This window comes from Calidris pugnax, unplaced genomic scaffold, assembly GCF_001431845.1.
Source record: "Calidris pugnax isolate Ruff unplaced genomic scaffold, ASM143184v1 scaffold171, whole genome shotgun sequence".
Lineage (NCBI taxonomy): Eukaryota > Metazoa > Chordata > Aves > Charadriiformes > Scolopacidae > Calidris > Calidris pugnax.
The window spans coordinates 7,008,521-7,032,507 of record NW_015091064.1 but is presented as its reverse complement, the minus strand read 5'-3'; positions in this window follow the sequence as shown (position 1 = coordinate 7,032,507).

Below are 23,987 nucleotides of genomic sequence, written 5' to 3'. Positions count from 1 at the left end.
CTTGTGATCAGATCCAATTTTGATTAAATAATGTGCAGAAACAGTGCACACTGTGTGATCATAGGATAATACAGGTTTGAAGCGATCTGTAGAGGTAATGTAGTCCAACCTCCTCCTCAAGGTGGAGCTCCTTTAATGGTCAAAGGAGGTTGCTCAAGGCTGTGTTCAGCTGGGTCTTGAAAACCTCCAAGGATGTCTGTCCCCTTGCTTGGCTGTCCCCATGTTGAAAAGCTTTTTACATATATCCTCTGGTTTGAACCTGTCTCATTGCAGCTTCTGCCAGTTGTCTCTCATCCTCCACCGTGCATGTTGTGAAGAGCCTGGCTCCATTGCCTTGATAACTTTGTTGTAGGCACTGGGGGTCCCTCACAGTTGTCTCTCCTCAAAAAATCTGAAAGAAGAACAACAACATTCCAGTGCAGTGACTGTAGTTCATGGGTGATTTAGCTGTCTGTACCATGCCCACAGTACTGACACTGGTCCTAGAATCCATTAACACTGATAGTCAAAATTTGGCAACAGAAGGGTCCAGTTCAGGTGTGATTGCTCTGTGCTTCAGTAATAGTGCTCTTATCTCAGCTTTCTGCTGTTTGGGATAGTCAGCCCCTTCATTAGGCAATATAATAGCAAGCTGACTATTACTGAGACAGTAGTTTCTAAAATCCCCTTTTTCTTAAATGCCAGCCTAAATCATAAAGAATGAAGAAAAGTGGGTTAAAAGCTTGAAGTAGCTATTTCATTATGAATTTATATTACTGAGTTCTTTCCTAGACTTCAGGGTTTAGAAGCGGGTGATGACATTTGTGGAACCAAAACAGGCTCTTTACTAGCATCCTCTTTGACTTGGGATCTGCTTTGTTGTATGAGCTTTTACTGACTGTGAAAATGTTCAGATGTTAGTCTTACTTCCCACCTTATGTAGGATTCTTAAGATTTTTAACAATGTTTTAATTTAATTGATATTTTATTTTTTATGTACTTTCTGGTCCTGGCTGTCATTCAGCGTTTTACGGAAGGTTATCTCGGCTATGTATCTGACATACCTATTAAATTTGTATCATTCAGGTATATTGCCTTAATTCTGTTCTCTTATGTTAGCCATCCCAAGAGCCCCAGACTAGGAAAGCAAAGTATATTGGAATTGCAGAGAAAAGAGAGGAACAATTTGAAAAGGTAATGTAACTGGAAACAGTAGATGCAGGCAGACCACAAGGCATACCTCAGCCAGAAAACCTTGGGTTATTGTGGAGAAGATATTTCTGTACTTTGATGGAGCTGTTTGGTCTGTCTGCATGTTTTGTTCTCAGATTAGTAAATTCAGTGCTAGATTTTCTGCCCATTCTCATTCAGGATCATGAAAAGTTTGTTTTTAGTGTCACTTTAGAGCTGAGCTGTAGATAAAGCTCTAATGAGTGTTATTGATCTTCTGTCCATTTTCCGTTTTGCTGGCATTACAAATCCACGATAAATGTTTTCCTTGCAGCCAGGACCACTCCTGATTTATTCTGTTTTCAAAACTTTTGTCTATAAGGAACAGATTTAATATATATACACATCCAAAATGTATATTCCTATATGTATGTTCCAAATAAAATAAAGTTTAAGAAAAAAGAAGAGTGAAAGGGGATGCACGTAGTAAGAGTATGTGTATCCCAATGCCAGCCTTCTGTGTGGTAGAAGAACATTTGAGGCCCTGGGAGTGACCAAGATACCCTGGTAAGTGGTGTTGTGTTGGGTTTGGGGTGTTGGGAGGTTTTTTTGTTGTTGGGTTTTTGTTTGTTTGTTTTTTGTTGGTTTGTTTTTAGGGTTAAGATACTTTGGTATTAATAATAGTACTTAGGACAAAAAAAAATAAATCACAAAGTGCTGCACCGGCACTTGAGACAGTTCAGTTTTGTCAGTTTGTTTGGTTTGCAGTTGGGATCTGTTAAGAATACAGCATGAGCTGAGGTTTTCTTGCGCCAAACAAGTTCATCCTCTGGAGATGCTTGTGCTCCCTAAAGCAGGTGAATGAAGAGTTCAGTTGTGTCTTCAGGAGCGATGCTCATTGGGCAATTAATCCTTTTTTGCCTGAAAAACACTGACAGTGTTTGCATCTCCGAGGAGCTTTTTGCTGCCTGGTAGGTGTGCCAAAGCAACAAAATATATCACCTTTCTTTTGGATAAGTAGAACCAGAGATTAGGGAAGAAAGATCATAACTCACAATTTCTTTCTCTGCTGGAACTTGTAAGTGGAGACAGTATGTTTTTGCAACAGATGTAGAGCAGGTGCTTTTGTGTTTATAAACAAAGTAGTGCAATCCAGCGAGCAGGGTGGCTACGCGTTATTTGGATATTTTCCTTGTATAATGATTCTTTCTGTGGTTTGTTGTGTTTGACATTCTGCAGTGTGAAATCACGCTTTGAGAGGATGGCCATAGAATATGGATGCCCTCCTCGTAGGGGTAAAACTCCTACACTTGCAAAAACACGATCACTTTTCAAGCTTGTTTTATTTACCTCTGCTTTCCCCTCAAACCGCAGCACCCAGGCAGGTGTTCTGTGCAGGGTCAGAGCTCCCGGAGGAGCACGCAGGCAGTGGCTGTGCCTGTGGTACCCACAAAACAGGGGCAGGACCTTGGGCCATTTACTCCCACAAGCGATGGGGAGTCGCCACCCAGCCAGCTCCTCGCAATAGAATCATAGAATCATAGAATCGTCTAGGTTGGAAGAGACCCTTGGGATCATCGAGTCCAACCATCTGCCCTACTCTACAAAGTCCTCCCCTACCCCATGTCCCTTAGCACTGCATCTAAACGGCCCTTAAACACAGCCAGGGATGGTGACTCCACCACCTCCCTGGGCAGCCTGTTCCAATGCCCGACCACTCTTTCGGTGAAAAATTCTTTCCTAATGTTCAATCTAAACCTACCCTGTTGGAGCTTGAAGCCGTTCCCTCTCGTTCTGTCACTAATTACCTGTGAGAAGAGACCAGCACCAACCTCTCTACAGTGTCCTTTCACGAAGTTGTAGAGAGTGATGAGGTCTCTCCTCAGCCTCCTCTTCCTCATACTAAACAGTCCCAACTCCCTCAGCCGCTCCTCATACGATTTGTTTTCCAGCCCCCTCACCAGCTTCGTTGCCCTCCTCTGCACTCGCTCCAGCACCTCGATGTCTCTCTTGTATTGAGGTGCCCAAAACTGGACACAATACTCGAGGTGTGGCCTCACCAGTGCTGAGTACAGGGGCACAATAAGAACGTGGTGTTTGTGCAGAAGCAGAGGATGACAGCGGAACACGTAGGAACCAAAGAATGTACCTGCCTTCATCTGTCAGCGGGTGAGCACTGAGCAAGGCAGCTCTGGCTGGAGAGCAAATCAAGGGCAGGGCAGCGTCACAACAGCCCCAGCAACTGAAGGGAGTGAGAAACGGGGCCAAGGCAAGGATTTTGCGAGACTTATATTTCACTGCAAAACACACAGCAAGTAACGGCTAACACCTTGCTGGCTTATCATCCTGATTGATGATAGACTGAGAGATTCTGAAGGAAGGGAATGAACACAAAACTCAAACTGTTCCACCTTCAAAATGGATTTATTATTGTAGCATTGCCCACCATGTCTGCCACGTTTCCTGCTTAAATATTTCTAGCCTCCTAAAGTCTAGTATTTTTAAAAGAGACTACACATTTTCAGTAAAGCTCTAAGACTTGTCTCACTTCCAAGGGTGTAGGACTTGATGTGTATGCCCTAAACTTGTCTATCAACCACATGAGCCACCCCCATTACTTACATGTTTGCATCTTTCATTTGTTTCAACTGATGTCCCCCCTTCTTATATCAGGTAAAAAAAAAAGAAAAAAGAAAAACTAAGTCACTGTTCACTTTCTGTTTTTATGGACTTCTAAAATATGTAATCTTAGTTGTGTCTTTTCCATCCTGTTGAGTCCTAATGTGCTTTATTTATCTCTATCTTTTTTGGTGTATTTTTTGAGACATGGAAGGGAGGAACAGAGCCGGGCCCTTGTATCAAGTGTTGCAGGCACATCAAAGCTTCATCTAATTAAAGCATAAAAATGTTTCTCAATTTGATTATTTAACCATTACTGAGCACTTGAGGTAATGTTTGTGTAAGATTATTTGGTTTGACCCTGAGCTCTCTTTCCCCAGCAGTAGCAGCCATCTGACTTTACGTTACTTGATATGTTTTTACAGTTTTATTTTTCTCGTGTGTGGGAGAACAAGGGGTTAACAGGACTGTGGAAGAAGCAGAGACCAGAAGAAGCAGCAGGAACAATGGCAGAAGATGGCCCATGAGCATCTCCAGACCTGTGAACAATGCCTGGTGCCCCTGGCTGATGGAGGGGAATTCACAGTTGCAGTTGTTCGCAGCTCTGGAGATGCTCATGGGCCATCTTCTGCCATTGTTCCTGCTGCTTCTTCTGGTCTCTGCTTCTTCCACAGTCCTGTTAACCCCTTGTTCTCCCACACTCATGTGCATCACGATACTTAAAGATTGAAGTCCATTTACCAGTTGATCACCCAGACAGTATGTTTCACAAAGACTTTCAACAGTTTTTCATCCAGCCCTTGTTCTTTCTCAAAAACTTGCCTTCATCAGCACTCTGACGCCTTTTACATTGGTCCCCTTTTGTAGACACAGCAAATAGTAAACTTGTGTGTCTTTAGCAACTGCCTGCCCTTGAAAACAGGGAGCTCATTTTGCTGAAGATGAGGCATCTATATAAAAGCAGAAGAGTAGATAAAGGTCCTATGGATAGTCAGAAACAGGGTCTTTCTTTTAGCTTGGTTAAATCAGCTGCTGACTTGGCTTCCTTCTCCACAAGAGCTCTGTGGCTTAAACTTGCATGTTTGTCCTCAGTGATGCTCTGTTGCAGTAGATGGAGATGGAGTACTGAGTTTCCAGAGTGAATGAGCATCCCATCCTAGAGCAGGAGGACTTTAGTAACATGATTACAGAGCCAAATCTTTCCTTAGTGCTTAGGAGAGTTGTTTTTAACTACAACCTGTATTTTCAGTAGGTAATTATAACAGCAAAGACTTAATGGGGAAAAAAAATAAAAATCCTTCTCCCAGCCACTGATTACTGTGACATTCAGAAATGTGAAAATCTTATTTACTTTGATTTCTTCTTATAGTGATAAATTTCATCTGTCATTTTTCTTCACTTTCTTTGGGATTGGCTAACAAAGGGGATGGCTCATGCTAATGACTGTGCTATTTGAACAAAGCGGGATATTTTATCATGTTGACTGAACCTTCATAGGATACACTAAGCTGTGCAAACAGAAGATAAAGCCTGAGGTTACGTCCAGCTCAGTCACAGGTAGATCTGACAGCCTGGTCAGCATTTCTACCTACAAATGGAGGCTGTGCTTTCTCAAGCTGCCTGGGAGCCGATGGCAGAGACCCCAAGAGCTTCCCTGCTGCATGGCCCTGTCGTTACCAAACTCCAGCTTCCTCTGCCGCTTATCGATACCAGATACACGACAGTAGAAACCTTTCATGTATAATCAATTTATATGTGGTTGTTACCGAAATAGCTGTAGAAGCTGAAATATCTGATTTAGTCGTTGGTCAGCATGCCTGATTTCTGCAAAGCTGAGGGTTAAACCGAGATTCATTCTTCCCAAGATACGAAATGGTAAAACATTTCCTGGTAGTAGTTGGTGCAAGTCAGCCTCTTTTCTCAAGGCACAAAGGCAATAAAATACTAGACCTGGTGCACTATTTATGAGGAAAAAGAGGGAAACAATGAGCTAGTGGAAATCTCTGAGGGAAATAAGACTTAATGGTGAAAGTCAATATATATAAACCTTCACATAAAAAATGTGATTACCATTAAGACCGATTTGTCTACTTAACATCTAGTCCTCTCCCTCTGAAATCAGCATCTTCTGCCCAGCTGTGCTGACACCCTGTCACTGCATTTCCTCTTAAGACTGCCCTCCCAGGTTTCCCTTGCTTGTAAGGCACGGTAATGGGGAAACCAGCTTCTCACAGAGCACTGATTTATAGTCCAACGTCCTTCGCAACCCAGGTACAGGAAGCTGCATGTGATGGCCTTTTTCTGTGAGAATCTACATCTACGCAATGTGCGTGTAAAATATTTATTCTAATGAGCAAAGCAGATGTATGCTGTTTAAAAATAAAAAGTAATGCTTGAAAACAAATAAGCAGAAGGAGTTTAGTCTGAATGGGAGAACAATACAGAACACAAACTGTGAACGAAACTGGGGGGTGATTTTAATTAATCTAGTAGTACCATCTGCACTGGTTTTGGCTATAGAGGAAAAAAGACACAACAATATCTGAATGCAACTTTCAGTAGTATCTATGTGAAATATATGTACTCGGTATCCTATATAATCTCAAAAAAGGAATGGTAGTGCAATTTAAGGTCCAGTCCTGGAAGTGTTTCTTTTGTGACCTGTTCCATTCACTTAAACTCTTAATGAGTGTTTGTCATCGTGCTGCTTTAAGTATTATTGCCGGTAAAGACTTTGCAGAGAAAAGTGGAACAAAAACCAGTCTAGGCCAAATTGGACTATGGAGCTATAAATGCTGCAGCTGTTCTGTAACAAAAATGTTTCTAAGGTGATTTTTTTCAATTTTTGGCACTTTCTTAAACTGTTCAAAATTGCTGGACACAAGCTAGTTTGTCAAACTAAAAGTGATTGTCAGATATGGCTTTCCATATGAAGTAAGGTCCAGTTTGAGATGGTTCAAGATTCAAGATATTTAAAGATTTAAATTTTGAGGTTTTGTTAGCTTCATATCCGGGTATAATCTGTATCTCTTCAATGACTTGATAGATCTCCAGAGGAAGGAAACTCCTAGGTAAATATTTAAGTGGTGTGGTTAGAATTTTTTTCTTGTTCATAATGGTGGAAAAACAACTGGTATGACCACACCAAACAGCTCAGCCTAGTTGTGGGATTTTATAAAATGTTTTAACACGTATAATTCAGGAGTTTGAAGGTCTTGGTATGGAGAGGAATGAAAGTAGTATATTTTGCTCATAGAGATAAGCAATGAGAAAATGAATAAAGGGGACTATAAAACATCATTTGCAATTATACATCTGTTGGTTTGTTGTTTTTTTAATCAACTAATTCCTTCAGATTATTTTGCTCTCAGAGGGCAGTATTTACTATGGTGGTAGTCCCTGAAGGCCCCAGTAAAGTCTCAGACTGAAAGCACTGCACCTGTATGCAACAGAATATTAACGTTATGTGTTAAAGATGATGCGTTTAGAGAAAATAAGCAGCAAAGACATCGCATTAACATGATCTTTGCATAGGTTCTGCTCAATATTTGCTTGGCCTTACCAACACAAACCATACCAGACTGAACATGTCTTTTTCATTTTGTTTACCAAAGTGGGTTTGTTTCTTTCACCACGTTTATCTGATGATTCTTAACCTCAAACCAAAGTTTGGTCTTATGTGGCAGTAAGCGGGGAAATATACTAGAGGGCAGGAAGGATACGGTGCCTCTGGTTAAATGTCAGTGCTCTGGTTATGCTCTGGATCTGGGCAATCTGACTCTCATTTTCTTTCAAAGAAAATGAAGGAATATCAGTGACAGCTTTAAGACCATCTCTATTTAGAAATTAACAGAAAGGTCTTTGGGAACTCTTTTATCAGTGACTTTCAGGAGGGGATGTGGAAAATACCGTATTTCTCCAGATTTCAGTAAACGTCAAACAATATCTTAGGAGCAAAACCAGAGAAGACAACTTGAGTTTGATTCAAGATTATCTTGTAAAAGCCATCAGTCGTCTATGCAGCCAGAAAGAGTAGTTCCTTCTTTTTCTAGTCATTCCATAATCATATTTATGTATAAAAATGGCAGTATTGAGAAAGAAAGGGTAAAGGAAAAATAACTTTTGCACTTAGCACTTTACTAGCTGCAGGAGCTTTTTAACACATTTACATCTAATTTCATGAAATATCAATAAAATACTTTTCAGTTGCCCACATGAGGCCTCTAAAAATAGCTGTTATTTTTGATAACTTCTCTGTAATGCAAGATCCTGCTTTAAGTGTGGTATTATTGACGTAAAAAGTTGTTTTTCGCATCCTGTAAAATGAAAAGTGGGAGAAGTAAGGACAGAGAGCACAGGTGGTGCTTATGCCAATGTTATGCCAGTTTTGGCTTTATTGTAGAGTAATGCCCCTGAAAACTGACTCTCATATATGCAGAAAAGTGCAAGGAGCTGCAGCTCAGTCAGTTAAACTTCAGACCTGAGGTGCAGGGATCACCTTCTGAAGTGTTTCCTTGTTCGCTCAGCTGCCCACTGATCTCAGTGTCCAGCACCTATTGGAAAAGTCTTAATTTCCTTAGGATTATCAACAGTGGAACAAAACGCGGAGCAGAATTACCTCTCTGTGCTAAATTCCCTGCTGTTGCTGTGACCGAAGACACTGGCAATGTTCTGCATCTTGTTTGTCTTTCGTGGCATTTTGTGACATTTGAGATTTTTATCAAGGATTTAATGCTGTTCAACGCTGCTGGGAGAGGCTTCTGGCAGCACAGAGTAAATATTCTTCCTGGCTTGCAATACCTGGCCAATCTCTTGTCCTATGGGTTTGATCTGTCCCAAGAGAAAACCAACTGGTACCAGTAACTAATTTATTTGGGAAGATCTCCTTTCATTACCATGTTACTTATTGCAGCTGCTAGTTTCAGCTTCTGATTTTAACCACAGTTCAATAGTTAAGGATTAAGAAATCAGCAAGCTGGATTTTGTAATCCTAAAATACCTCTATGCTCCACCAAATTTCAAATCTATGAAGGCTTAACCAGAGGAATATCGACAGACAAAGCAGCGCCCTCATTGTGGGGAAAAGTGTAGTATAATTCCTGGCATCCCTAGGGTAAGATTGAATAACACAACCTCCAGTGTTTACAGAGCTGCCACTGAAGATTACTGGGAAGCATCACACAACTGTGCGTGGGAGGTGGTGGTTGACAGCCAACATCTCAAAGCCCTACTTTTCTGATGAGATTGGCTTAACCCTAGGCCTGAGAGCTCTCCCCTCTATTAAAGACTAGTATTTAGCATTGCTGTGGAAAATAACATTTCAGGGGTGTTTGATGTCAAGAGTGTTAGCTTTCAGTTCTTGGAGCTGGCAGCTTTTCCAGCTCCTAAGAGCTGCAGATCAGTTTGCATTGCTTAATACATCTGTAATTTTGAGATGTTGACCTTACAGGATGAAATTTCCCTTGCCTGCTCTTTGCAGTTAGCGGTTTGCATGGTGAGCTATAAAAAGTTCACTGTGGGACACAACAAGGAAGACTTTCATTGTTTATTCTCTTACAATCTGCCAAGATTTTTCCTTATTGGCCTGAAGAATTTTAACAGTTGTTACTACTCCTATAGCATCAGGGAGACATTACCAAAAATTAAGTGATCTGAGCCAAAATCTTCATATAAAAATTGTAACTGTAAGTTAATCAACGTATTTTTGGTACTCACTTTTGGAAACATCCTTTTAGCAGGGACTTTATCCTATGGCCTAGTGAAGAGGATATGTAGCTCTAAGATTCACTGAACCAGCTAAGGTTTGAATCATAGAATGGTTTGGGTTGGAAGGGACCTTAAAGTCCAATCTTACTGCCATGGGCAGGGATACCTCCCACTAGACTAGGTTGTTCAAAGCCCCATCCAGTCTGGACTTGAACACTTCCAGGGATGGGGCCTGCCAACTTCTCTGGGCAACCTGTTTCAGTGCCTCAACACCCTCATAGTGAATTTTTTTTTCCTGATATCTAGTTTAAATTTACCATCTTCCAGTTTGAAGGTGGAATCATGTTCTCTCTTTCCAATGACTCTATAGGATACCTAAACGATGCCTTTTTTACTAAGACTACACTGTATGCAGCTTCCTATTTGTAGAGTTTATGAGCCCAGGCATGTGCAAAGACTTTTGCTGCTTGGCCAGCCTGCTCCTCTCTTTAGAGAAGCTCCTAGGAAATGTACCCTCAGCCAGACCATGGATGTTCCCTCCAGAGATGTGCCAGAAGGATGAACAGGGCCTTTGGTTCATCTTTTTACCTCTTGTTTAAGAAATTAGAACACAAAACGGAGAGAAGATGGATTAGAGAGAAACAATTTTTGTGTGTGTGTAAATATTACTTTCAATTTATGAGCAGTCATGTGTCTACTTTGTTTGTGGGTGCCTGTCCCAGTTGTTCTCCTTTGCTGTTTAACCATAGCATCAGTGTCAACCATTTGAGGGTTTGGACATTATGGGCCTGAAAGAATCGAAGAAGGTTGCTCTTTTTAGAGCTCTTCCAGCCATTTGTGATGGTAAATTAAATGAATGAATGTAGCCTGTTTTTCCTGTTTGAGTTACTTGCAGGCAAGTTTAGATTTTTACTGATTTTTCTCATTTCAAATATTTCAGTGGCTATTTTTACGCATGATTTTTATTATCCAGACTGTTTATGGAAACCTGTTACTTTTCTGAGCTTCTAGTATTTTTAATTCATCTAATCATTTGGTTAACAGGATTTATAAGCCCAACATATGCTATTGTTTTGCTCCTGGATTACTTAGCTAAAGATCTTTTAATTTTATGTAAGAGGAAGACAAGATGGTGACAGAAGTGCATCAGAATCTGAGAAATGTAAATTATGTAGATATCCCTGTGTATAACAGCAAAAATCTCCTTTACAGATGTTTAGAATAAAATGACTTGAGAAGAGCTTCAGACCCCGGTGCTATGAATTCATGGCTTGTATCCCAAAGCACGTTTGTGAATTGTTTATGACTCGGCCTGGGGGAATACTGTGCAATAATCTATCTGCCAATAATTAGATGATGTTACACAGACGCATTAGCTCTGTGCTTTGATTTGGCAATGATTTCTGTCTGGCCTGGAACTAACTCCATATGGTGCTGTTTTCTTAACCTGTTCAAAGTCACAGGCCTTGTCCAGCCTGTATGTAGGTGCCAGTGTGAGAAAAGATGAGTTAAGGCTCTCTCTTAAAAGGATGGACATAGTTTCTGATATTCCTGTGGAAAGCTAAGGGTCAACAAAACAGTCTCCTGACTTGTACTTTCCCCTATAAGTCTGGTGATTTCTATAAGTTTGAAGTTGCAGGTCTGAATGGTCCTGGGCTGAGAACTTACCCTCAGCAGGAGGGAGAGAGGCTCAGGTCCCAGAGTGTTGAGCCCAGTGGACTCACCTGCAGCCCACCTGGACTTTGAGATATTATTTTGTCTGACTTGAAAGCTGAGTTTTCATGGACATTCTGGTGCCTTATTTGACATAACAGTGCGAAATGCTTAGTTGAGGTAATGAAATCTGCTATCTAGAATGCAAAACTTTGGAAAAATAATGCCCTTTTTAACTCCGGAGGAAGTGCACACTGTATCTGCCACTCTGTTGCTGTGCTATTTTCAGAGTTAACTCTGATGAATTTAGCAAATGAGCAATTCTTGCCCTTACAGTTCGCTATTTTAAAAATATCTCTCACAGCCTCTCGTAAGTAAGTAATTGCAAATATATAATACAAATAAATTCCCTGCGGAGATCAAGTCTTTTTCATTCCAGTCGTTATCTAAAGAGAAACCAGGTCAAACATCTTCAACACTGAGAAACTCAACAAGAGACAGAAACTGGGCTCCCCATTATTGGGTATTTACCCTGCCACACTTGTTTCGAGCAGGGATTTGACATTAATAGAGGCCAAATTAGAAGCTGTGCTAGGTCCTCTCCACAGATAATTACTCCTTGTTTTTAACTGTCATCATGTTGAAGAACTTTGTTTTGTTTAATTTTCATTAAAGTATAATAGAAATACATCCCTTTCTCAAATTAACTGTCAGCATCTTGGAGAATACCTCAATGTTGCCTTCGTCATTATTATGACCTGTTATATTTTGAAAGGCTTTTAAAAAATCTTCTCTAGTTTAAACAAATACAATTATTTCTTCAGTTTTTCTATGTTTTCTTTTTTTCCCCCTATTACTTTTTTGAACACCTCCTTTGGTTTTTCCTTGATTTGTCAAATTTCATTTCCATATTGTACCATAGTTATGGCCTTGTCATTACTTCGCAGAACCGAATAGCTACTTTTCATGGCCTTCGTGCAATGTTCCTCTGCCTTCAGTTCAGAATTAGTTTTTCTCTGTACTTATGTTCTCAATTCATTTTGTTCGTGTTTTACCGTAACCCCAGCTGCATTTCTGCAGTGGTGGTATGGAAACGGTTATTCTCATTTTTTGTGCTTACAACTTTAATTCTTCTTTCGCAGCTATACCATCTTTTTGGTTACATTTCATGGCATTTCTCTGATAAGAGGCTTTAACCATGTCCTTGAGAATCTTTAAGGCATTTGCAGCATCCACAAATTGTTTCTGCTCTGTCAACCATATCACTACTGGAAATTCAGAATATAATTCAAAACCTATGACAGATCTTCCATTTCATCTCCCACATTTCCAGGCTTAAAGTAACTATTAATAACTATTCTACGAACATGTTGTCTTATTATTTTCACTTGAATGTGCATGTATTTAATATTAACTTCACCTAAATGATATAGCCTTAATTTTCCTATGTAAATGGCAAATGCCAGAAGCTTTACTAAAGGAAAGAGGCATATGTTAAACTTCTTCTCACTAGTCTGGTAGCCCTGTCGGGGAAGAAAGTTTGATTAGTGTAACATCATGTATTTAAGCAATCTGTTTTTATACTTCTTGTCATGTTAATATCATCTACTACCTTATAAAATAATTATGTTTGATGTATTTTTCTTTCTTTTCATTTAAAGGTGGGTACTGTTTTACCCTGGAGTATCTTTTACCTTCCTTGAGCTGTTGATTTGGAGGTTACTTTGGGTCGTTTCTTAAATACATAATGTAAATTTTCATGAAACTTAGCTGCCTCAACTGCACCTCACCTTTAACAAAGTCTTTCTTTGTTTTGGCTTGTTTTACTCTTGCCAGTTGCAAATGCTGATTGTGTCAAGTAGATAGTCACACAATTTTATTATGAAAATTGGAGTAACAAGGCACTGAATATTTCAGTTCTTCTCATCATCTGCTATTTACTTTCCTTTGACAGTGAATGCTATATTTGTTGGGGTTATTTCTCTTATAAAATTGTCTATTATATCTCTGACTTGGTTTTGCTCCCCTCTTTTCTCTTCGCTACCACTCCAATATTCTTTTTGCCTCTATCACACATAGAAACCCAGAGCTCTGCATGTAGGTCATCTCTGTTTTTTTTTAATTTTTTTTTCCTCAGCTTCACTGAACCAAATTGCCATTTCTTTTGTTCCCTAATAGAATCTTCTTCCTGATTAGTAATATCTAATTCAAAGTCCGTCACTATGAATGGATACATTGATTCATATTTCTTAGAATTCAATTTTACTTGCCATTATATCACAAGTTGGTCACTATCACAGGACTATCTTGCAGCTTTTCACATTCAGGATTTTAGTACTCTGAAAATTCTGCCATGTTATGATGATCTTGCCTGGATCATTCAAGATAAAGATCCTAGCATAAGTTCCTAGACTGCAGTGATGATCTATGAAAGCCAGTATGTCAGCTAATATAGATTTGGTGGTGGTGGTGGGTTGTTGCATTGATTTGGTTTTGGGGGTTTTCGTTGGGGTTTTTTTGATTTGTTGGTTTGTGTTTGTGGGGTTTGGTTTTGTTTTGTTGGGATTTTTTTGTTTGTTTTTATTTTATTTTTCTAATTTCTGGGTAGTTGTATGTGTATACTTCATCTAATTTCCCACGTTTTCAGGTGCTGTTTAAAGGGTACTCTCTTTGTTCAAGTCTGGTCATAATATTTTCCTGTTTGAGTTTTTCCGTCCTTTATTCTATTCTATATTTGAAGGTACACAGTTTTTAATGACTTAGTCTACTTTTTTCAGCTTTGTGTTATGATTTTAGCTAACTGAATCTTCTACCTCTATAACCTGCCTCTCCTCGCTCTGTGAAGGTAAAGGTATTGCAGGGCAGCATGTGGCCATCGTGTGGAGAAGCCATCACCATGTATGAGATTGCAAACCTTGTGATCCTTCTGAGGCTTCTCCTTCTCTTTTGCATGAGGATTGTGAGCCTGGAGAGAGATCGCTCTACATCATCTCTGGAGAACATTCTTCCTTTTACTCATAAACAATCAGGAAGCTGCAGGGATAAATATCGTCCTAATAAAAATGTCATTGATAATGCATCCTCTAGAGTCACTTAAGAGAGAAAAAAACAATTTACATCACGGTTTGTTCAGTCAATCTTAGAGCTACACATGCCCCTCATTTGATAGCAGAGAAAGTTTAGGGTGCCAGTAGTCCTCAGACAGGCAAAGTGAGCATGAAGTACCTCAGTTGCATTGACATGAATGTGAATTAAGTGCTCAGCCTGTTTGAGGGCTGAGCAAATCCCATCAGCTACAGTTTCAGGATTCTAAATACCTTTGAAAATCAAATCCTTCAGACTTCCATTGTGCTGTACATAGATGGATGAGTTCTTATTCTGGGAAAGGCTGGTCCATGTGTTATATGGGTGGAGACTTGATGTTCAAATGATTTTTGGCACAAGACAACTAGAGCTATGTTAGGCAATCCAAGAGGTCCTGATTCCCACATCAATTTCTGAACTGTTCTTTTTCTTTTGTTGTTTCGTCTGAACTCAGTGACCTATAATGGATTTTATTTCTGTTTCAGTGCCCTCTGGTGTTTGTATTTTTCTTTTGTTTAGTTCTGTTTTCTTCCTCCTTTTTCTGGCATACTTATACACCGAGATATCTTTCAGCTAAATCCCTTTGTCCTCTGCAATGTTCTTCCTGACAGATCACATTTAACAATGCTATTCTGTCCTCCTTTCAAAAGTGTTTGCAATATCCTTGGTTTGTGATATTTATTTCACTCTCTGTCGTCTTTTCCTTTCTTCCTTATTTTTTTTATAAACTCTAAAAATCTGGGGTTTATTATTCCTTGGACCATGCACCTGCAGTGGTTTCCATGGCAACACGATTCTGCAGCCCCCAGCTGTTTCACTCCTGATTCTTATTAGCGGTTTGCTGGATGCTAGGAAAAGCGCTGTTGGTTTGGAGAAGCAACCTTGCAGCTGATATCACAAGCGTTTAATTGCTTTGAAACTGCTTGTCTGGTTGCAAGAGCAGTCCCTTTGCCTGGGATGAGAATATAAGTCAGCTATGACTGCTTAGTAATCTCATCTCATTAGTTGTACTTTCTTGTTATCTTTGCAATTACATGCTTAAGTTGATAGCTCATACTCAATCTACTTATTTCTTATTACCTAAGCATATTCAGATTTCTCTGATTCCTCCCTGTCTTTCAGGAAACCTGAAAAATAACTCCATTCCTTTAAATATTGTGTTTAAACAACTTACTGTAGGCAAGTAGAAGTCAAACCTCTTAAGTACCTTCACAAAAATACCTCCATTATGTCCCTGAAAATAAAGTCCATATGACTTTGAGATGGGGTTTGAGCAGAGATTGTATTGAAATAATATAATGGTCTTTCTGTCTGCAGATCTGTCTTAGTTTTATGCCCCTCATCACAGTGGGATCTGAATGTCTAATGAAGAGAAATGATCAGTGAGGATTCAAGGAGAAAATCAATCTTCTTTTACTTAGGTCTGCCTAGTTTCTAGTGGTAAAAATCTAGTGGATTAACACCCATTGTATTATTGCCGCTAAAAACTATGGTATTGGAATGACAGTGCCTTCTATTTGGCTATGGTATTTGTTTTATTATTCCCACGAAACTAAATCCAAAATAAATGCTGACACTATGAAAAGCATAAAGAACCTATTGTATTTTATTTGTAACTCATTTTGTAATGTCATAAAATGATATATATAAAATTATGTGGCTAACCAAAAGTACAAATGCACACAAAATTTGAAGTACCAGTAACATAAAAGACAGTTTATACTGTCTTTATACAAAGTTTATATAAAAGAGGAATATTTTTACAAGCTGAAAAAAAAAGATGAAACCGTAAAAACCCTGATGTCAAACTTTGAGGAATCAAGGTATAAAAGAAAGCAACAGACAGGAACAGTCATCAAAACTGGGAATTTTAAGATGGTTTAGTAGAAGTTTTTTGAAATCTAGACAGACAAAGCTAGCTAGCTGAGCCACATTTGTACCTTAGTATGAAGTACTAATTCATTGAAATAGAAACTTTTTATTGAAAAGGGTTGTTGTGATGACTCTTTCAAATAATCTTTTAAAGTAGATTAAAAATACTTTATTTCAAATTGACTTTACAAAATTAATTATTTTGGTTACTTTTATGTCCACATTAAATTATAAGAATTATCCAAATGAGACACTCAGTGATACAAACAACTTTATTAAAATGATTGGATTTTTTTTTGTTAGAATTTGTTTCTGCTCAGCTCCACAAAATAATTTGAGATTGGGCAGAACTCCAATCTCCTGGTTTTGGATATTTTCATTAATTTATAGTTGTTTTTTTTTTCATATAAACTGTAAAAAAGGTGGATTTAATTTGTGTTCTACATGTAGAAATTATCCTCTGTGTGCTCTTAAGAAAAAAAAAGTGAGGGATTCTGAAGGATCGATTTCCATCATTCTTAATATGAAGGTAAGACTTAGGAAAGTTTTTGATGTTTTCCAGTTCACTCTTCTCTACCTGCTGGAATGAACATATGAGTTTGAATTACGGATTTTTCTCTTCCCATTTTAGTGACATTATTAATGGCTTTTAACACAGTAAAGTGGTTTTTATTAGGTCAGATAAAATCATTAAAAATTGTTCTCTAATATTGCCCATGCATTTAATTTTGTATTCATCATACCTTGGGCTTTCAGCTGAAAAAACCCTTTGCCTCCACTAACTCTTGCAAAGAGAAGCTCTGGCATTTCTGAACATTCTGTGGGTTGTTGGTTGCTATTTATAGTAATGTATATTTATTTCTGTAGTCCTGCAAACATCAAAACAAAAGGCTGGAACTGGCTGAAATGTAGGTGGTGTTAACAGCTTCAGCACCACTAAATTTTTACAGATTCTGTAAAGGTGTGTGAGGGCAAATATCTCTCCAGTCTCCAACTCAGAAGTTTTCACTAGGCAAATGGAAAAAAAAAATGTTACTAATTTCTTCTAACCCACAGACCAACCTGAGATCTGCAAGTCCAGCTTGATTCCCCTCTCACATTGCCTGGTGACCTGTAAAAAGATACAATACTGTGTGGTTTTACCATTTTGCTGTGTTTCCTGCCCCATGGACACAGTTTTGTAGTCACAGCCCCTTCAAGTGAATTCTCAGTTGTATCTGTGTATTGGTGTAACCCAACAGAAAAAAAAAAAAAAAGTGTTCTGAACTAGTCTTATTACAGATATCCTATGAACATTTTCGTGGAGAGGAATTTAAAAAAAAAAGCCTGAAAACTGCCTACAGCGTAGGGCCAATATAGGAGTTTTCTAGGTTTTGGGTATGCAACTGAGATATAGGAATGATCGGAAAATTTTATTGTGTGTTTTGTATACATACTTATATACACACTTACAGCAGAATTAGAGGTCCACAAGCACAATTTTTGACAAGTCACAGTTTTCTTGGCGTTCTGAGACTACCGCAAAACCCTGCCAGTGATCTTGGGTGGGAGGCATCCACTGCAAAAGTGAGTGTCTCGGTAGGTTTGGTGTGTGTTTTTTCCTGAAGGCTGAACACATTGCTCAGGTTGGATGGCTGTAGCCAGGCTGAGGATGTGAGCACAGTGTGGCTCTGAGCTCTAACAGTGGGTAGTCGTTGCTCAAGGAGAAGCAACCACAGGCCGGAGGAGAGAAAAAGCGTGATTTTTAAGGCACAGATGCACCTTGCTGGATCTGTGTTTCTTGCGTCGGTACTGCTGTGAACACCATTTTGAGCAGAAAGGCGGAGCTGTGGGCTGTTCTGGCTGGATGGATCTATCTGGCTGATTTTTGAGTCAATATTTATTCACTGAAATGAATTTTGTTTTCAGAAAGATGTAGTGTGAGATTTGCTTTCGCTCTGGAAATTGGGCTGAAAAGCGTCAGCTTGCATCCGCTAGAACTTTCTCTGCTTCAACATCTTTTTTCTTTAAAGGATTGTCCGGAAGAATGGACAAAAAGCCTGGATGAGTAATTAATTACTTAAAAATTAATTCTAATTCTTGCTGCACAAAGGAGAAGCTGTGCAAGTTTTAGTCTATTGTCTCTATTTCTGCCCCAGTACAGAACAGTATAGCTGGATTGTACTGAAAACCACTTATTTAATATTAGTGAAACTTTTTGAGGTTAAACCCTTTACTAATTGTGGAGAGTAGTGATTTGTGTATATATTCTTATGTGGAGTTTGATGGTTTATCTGTCAGAGCAGCTTCATACAATGTGGTAAATACAGATTCAAAAGTTCAGCACTAGCAAGAAAAAAAGTTACGTGTATTGAATATCTCCCTTTCCATCCTCAAAACCCATAAACATTAGATTGGCAGATACTGCAAGGAAGGTATGCTTTTTCTTTCTTTTTTTTTTTTTTTTTTTTTTTTTTCTCGAGGAGGGGAGTGTCTGCCATCAGATTGGAACATCACAGAAGACAGAGAAGACAGGTTTGGATCAACCATGCACAAACACCACCTTTTCCCCTGCTTCCCCCTGCAATGCAAATGAATCACCTCTTCCAGGGAGGAGCAAATAGAATTTGTGTGGCAAAGAACTGGCAGTTCAGTGTTTGACTTCTAACTGATGCATTTTTATTGTTAAATGGAAAGAGATCCTGTCAACAGCACTTGAAAAATTCAGGCCTTCTGCTGGAAATGAGAGAAATAGTAGTTTTAACCTGACAAAGTAGGATCTGAAATAGTCATGCTACTACTTTATATGAACATACTTCTACTTTTTTAATTTATTTTTAAAAATATGTATGAGTGGAAGCATAGAAAAATGTGGCAAGAAGGACTTTGGTCCTGACCTTGTTAGAGAAGAAAGCAGCTAAAAAAGGCTACTGAGATCCTGGGGGACCTTTTTGGTGATTATTTGATGGTCTGTTTGGTGCCACCGTATATCTGCCTGCACTCTGAAGTTACTTGTACTACAAAGTGTCCTGCAGCTATTTTTTTTATTATTATTATGCTACCATAAGTGCCACCTGCTTTGTGCACAGAGCATTGGCTTCATCTGCCAAGTGAGGAACGATGCTCTGTACACAACGCACAAGCTTCACACAATATGGAGGGATCACGTGGCCAACGTGCTGATGGGTCTCATCACAGGCAGGCCCTGACAAAACCATCAAACAAACTAAAGGAAACCCTAGGGACTCACTGAGCATTGTGGAATAGTTGCAGAACCATATGTGTGATGTGGGAGGAACAAAAGCAGTTACAAGTTAATTGGTTTAATTGGTTTAGTGAAATAGGAAGGAAATGCTGAGTCGCGTGCTGAGAGGTAGGTAGCAATGTGTGCACAGCTGGGGATAAGGAGGCAGTGACTTCAGCTGCCCTAGCTGTCTGTCACCTTGAAGTGACACTATCCAGCTTTTCTCTCCCTTCAGCTGGTCAACTCAGCACAACAGCTAGTTTGGCTTTGTGCCTCTTTGACAGTAAGCATTTTCAAAAACTTCCAGCAGGGGTGCAAATATTAATGAAGAGGATAGCTGCATAGTGAATGTCCACACTTACAGCATCTGTCCTGGTAGAAAGAAGAGGTCTGCATGACTTTTGGCTGTGGCAGCACAGAAAGCGCTCTCCAAAACCAGTCTTGGTTATAACACAAGTTCATTCCTATTCATGAAATCTTTTCAGACTTACTGGGACAACTTGTCTGTCCCAATACATAGGAGTGCTGCTTTAAGAAGCAGGAGTTACTTACCCTGATTTCAAACTTTGATGAAGATTAGATTTCTAAAAGTATAAGCTGTCTTCACAAGAGAGCTTTTAAAATTAAACTCAGAGCTTTTAATATCTGAGATTAGAGGCTGCCCGTCCCCTAGTGCAGGGCTCTGTCCCATGCAGAATAACCTCTCTTGGCTCTTCTGAGTGCAGAGTTAGCAGCTACGTTTCTCTCAGATTGCTGTGCCCATGATTTACATGAATTTGGACAGGTTATTAGGGGAGTCAAGAATGGCCATAAGGAACGTGCTTAGTTTAACAAACTAGTTAGAAGTGCTGATGCTTCTGGAAAGAAAGTTCCTTTTTATTGTCCATTGAACACCTAGTGAGATTCAGGGTAAGAGCTACCCTTGTGAAAGAGAAGATGAAATAAAAGAATATTTTATTACCTGAGAAACAGCCTTACTTTAGAGTCTTACCTTTCCAGAGTGGCATATAAACCTTCTGTATGTCTTGGCACCAGAAATGTATAGCAATGAGTAGCTTTTGTTGTTCTGTTTTTTGGAGAGACCATCTGTGCAAAGAAACGTACATCTGTAGGAATGCTTATGCTATGGAAAATGGAGCTGGGAAATGGAGTTGAACTTTACGAACAGTTGGGTTTAATCTACAGATAGCAATTACTTTTGCTGTCAGTAGTTTAATTTTACCAATTCAGAAAGGTTTAAGAGAATCAGATTCCTTCTTTTAAAAAGAAGCATAAGCTACCTCTAAATGAGGTTGTGCTGCTCCAAATCTCTCCTTTAGTTCTACCACGTAAAACAGGCTCACAGGGACTTCTTATTAATTATCTGAGTTGGCTGTGGTGGGAGATCCCAGCAGAGCCTGAAGGTCCATTATGTTGGCTTTATGCACAAATACATCATCTACTGCTGTCTGTGCCAGGAGTAAATAATTTAAGGCAGGAAGGATAGACAGAGAAGGGAAGTCAGTCCCAAGAATTCTTCTGCAGGAGGAAAAAAATTGCAATTGGAGATATGCAGTACACATGTACAAATTACTCCTTATTTATATTTACTGGCGATAGCACCCAGTGTGCTTGGTGATAAATGAAGTCAGAACGAGTGGGATGGGACAACACCTTCAACACAGTCAGGGTGGGAATGTGCCCATTTAAAGTATAATAAGACTCAGTGACTTAATCTGGACCTAAAGACTTAAAATGGATCTAATTACCACTAAGAACATTGCTCTTCAATAACAGGTCAGTATGACTTTATCACAAATGGTATATGAGACAGTAAATTTTGCACTGTTCATATTTTGAATGCACAATACATGCATAATAGTAAAAAAACCACACCTCTGACACCGTTCCAAACTACTGTTGAGTCTGCCAAAAAACATCCTGATATTTCTGTAAGGTGGTCCAGGCACTGGCATATCTAAGTGAAGACTCTCTTGGAAGAGCAAGAAGAGAAGTTCTATTCCCTATAAAGAGAACCCAGTGGCAGTATGCAGCAAGAATCTGATTTACTGTTGCATTACACATTTGTCTTAAGTGTAGTGCAAATGAAATTGTACAAGGGACCTTTGTAAACTCAAGTTGTCATCTGTAGTAAGAAAAAAAGTCTTATGCTGGAACTAATTACATGACCTCAGGGATCTTGCAAAAGGAATATCCAGCGGATCCTCTGGGTGATCCATTCTTTCTCACAAATCAAAGTATGTGAAGGATAGAAAATCCTGGAACCAAGCCAGGGGTTATGTGAATGACTTAAAACTGAAAGTCCTGTTTTGGCGGGGGGAGGGGGGGGGAAGCAGTCCTCTGGTCTGGTGCTTCAGCCAAAAATGCTTGTAAAATTGGAGTTGTTCATCTTCCCTTGAGGCCACTAATTATGTCAGCCAGCAGCTACCTGGGACAGCCACAAATGTCTTAAAATAGCAGCATGAAAAGAGACAAAGTAAGTGTTCGACAAACTCAGTCTTCCATGACTAAGTTGGAGAAAGAATCATTTGGCTGGAAGTTCCCATTTCCAGGGCTGACGAGTTGATTACATGCAATAAAATCAAGCAAGGCAGCAGTTTTCTTCTACATAGTTAGAATATATGTTTGCTATGGTTATAACAAACCTGAAATATATTTAGAAGTATTCAATTTTTCAAGTTTCTAGTAACATGGCTTGTGATGTGAAATGTTCGATTTTTCACTGGATGAAGTGTTTCCAGTTTTCCTCAGGTGCTTCTAAGAGCAACAATTGAAATGAAATATTTGATTCACAAAACAGAATTTCTCCCCAACCTTCATCAACAAAGAAGTGGTGACAGTACTCTGACTGGTGAAGGCACCTGGTGGTATCAATGTCTTCCTCTTTCCAGGCTGTGAAAAATGTTTTGCCAGACGACTTTGAATAGTATCTTTAAAAGAAGGTTTAGAGGTAAGTTATCTCCATCATCAGCCTTTTGTTTGGAGGGATTTTTCAGGTATATCCAGTGCTGTGTATCCATTTCCAGACAAAAGGATTTGAAAATATTGTCTCAGATTTTAAAAGCCCTGTGAGGATCTGACTTGCATATGTCAGTAAGCATGAGACTTGCTGAATCAGCTTTCTGTTGCTGTTGTGAGTATCTGTGTGCTGGGCATCTAAATGTAGATATCTCAATGTCCTGATATGAGGTAAAACAGAACTATTTTTTAGTAATTTTACTTTTCAGCTAAGCCTCTTCTAACTAACACACACTCTGAAATTAACAGCATGTACTTCAGACAGTGTCTGCTTCCAGAGTGAGAAGGCCTGATGTTTATAATTAATACCAAGGAATGATATGCAGAGAGGTTCTTGCTTATGTTTATTGCTATAAGCATAAGAAGGGAGAGAGGTTAAAGAGAGCATCTGTCATTCATTTTAGTGGCCAGTCCAGCCCAAACCACAGCACTTGAACTGAATCATTACTCCAGCTTACATATATAAATATTTGTGTAGAGAGCAGTGTATGGGTGTCATGACCTAGAGCTGAATCCCACCTATAAGGTCATGCTAAAAGATGGCGTTCTTAGAAAGCGGTACTGATGGATGGACAGCAGTTCGTTAACATATTGGCAGAACCTCGCAGTGCAATGTGTTGTGGTGGAAAAGGGTAACTTGATCCTTGGGTGCTGGGTAAGGATAGAAGTGAGTAGCATAAGAAGGTATTTTTTGTCTGGCATTGCTGAGTCAATGGATTTATCATTAGGTCTTGAGAAATACAATAAAATTTGTGAGAAGGGAGAACTGATTTATGACTATAAAATTGTCTTATGGTGAGAGACTTAAGCAGCTGAAGGCTCTGTAAAAAAAAAAGGTGATTTGGTTGTTGGGAGATAGAATTCTTCTAAATAGAGAACAGGGAGTGCTGAAGAGGTTTTATTTTTGCACAGAAGGGTAGAAATATCAGTACTTCAAAGGGCTTGGCTTAGTCACACATATTTCATTTTTAACAGTAGATATAATTAACCACTTGAACAAATATTTAGAAAAAGATGATTTCTCTACCCTTTTAATATTTTTACTGGTCTTCTCTCTCTCAGCTGACAAATCTTTAGTAAAACTCAGATACAAGTTTCTGTAGTAAATGCAAAGAGTAACCAGTAACATCTTGTCAGATGAGCTGCTCTCCAAAGTTCTTTCCTCTAGATCCTAAATCTAATTTAGTGCCATCTTAGACTTCGTGCCTTTCCTTGCGTAGGTGTAGATCTAGGCAAGTAGACGTGATTCCACACTACCAGGCAGTTACTCACATGTATAGTCATGTAGATGTTCATTGTTCAAGCACAATATGTCTCCTTTCTTACTTTATATGGGCAGTTTTCAAAGCTACTTTTTGAATTATTTTGTCTACTTGCTATGATTTTTATCAACTGAAATAAAAACCATCATGCTTTCAGGTTATATTACCTGTACTCATGCGATTTATTTACATACTTGTTTCCATTTAGAGATTTCATTGCTCACTAAAATCAGCCTGTGTTATTGCGGTTTTATAACTGAGAGAGTCCCGAATATAAGATTTACTTTGGAATGTGAGCTAAGACACAGAAAAAAGACTATTACCACCATAACTTCAGAAATGTATTTGTTAATATTTAGTAGAAATAGCCCTTTCCTCTGGTACTGCAGCAATCCTGTAGC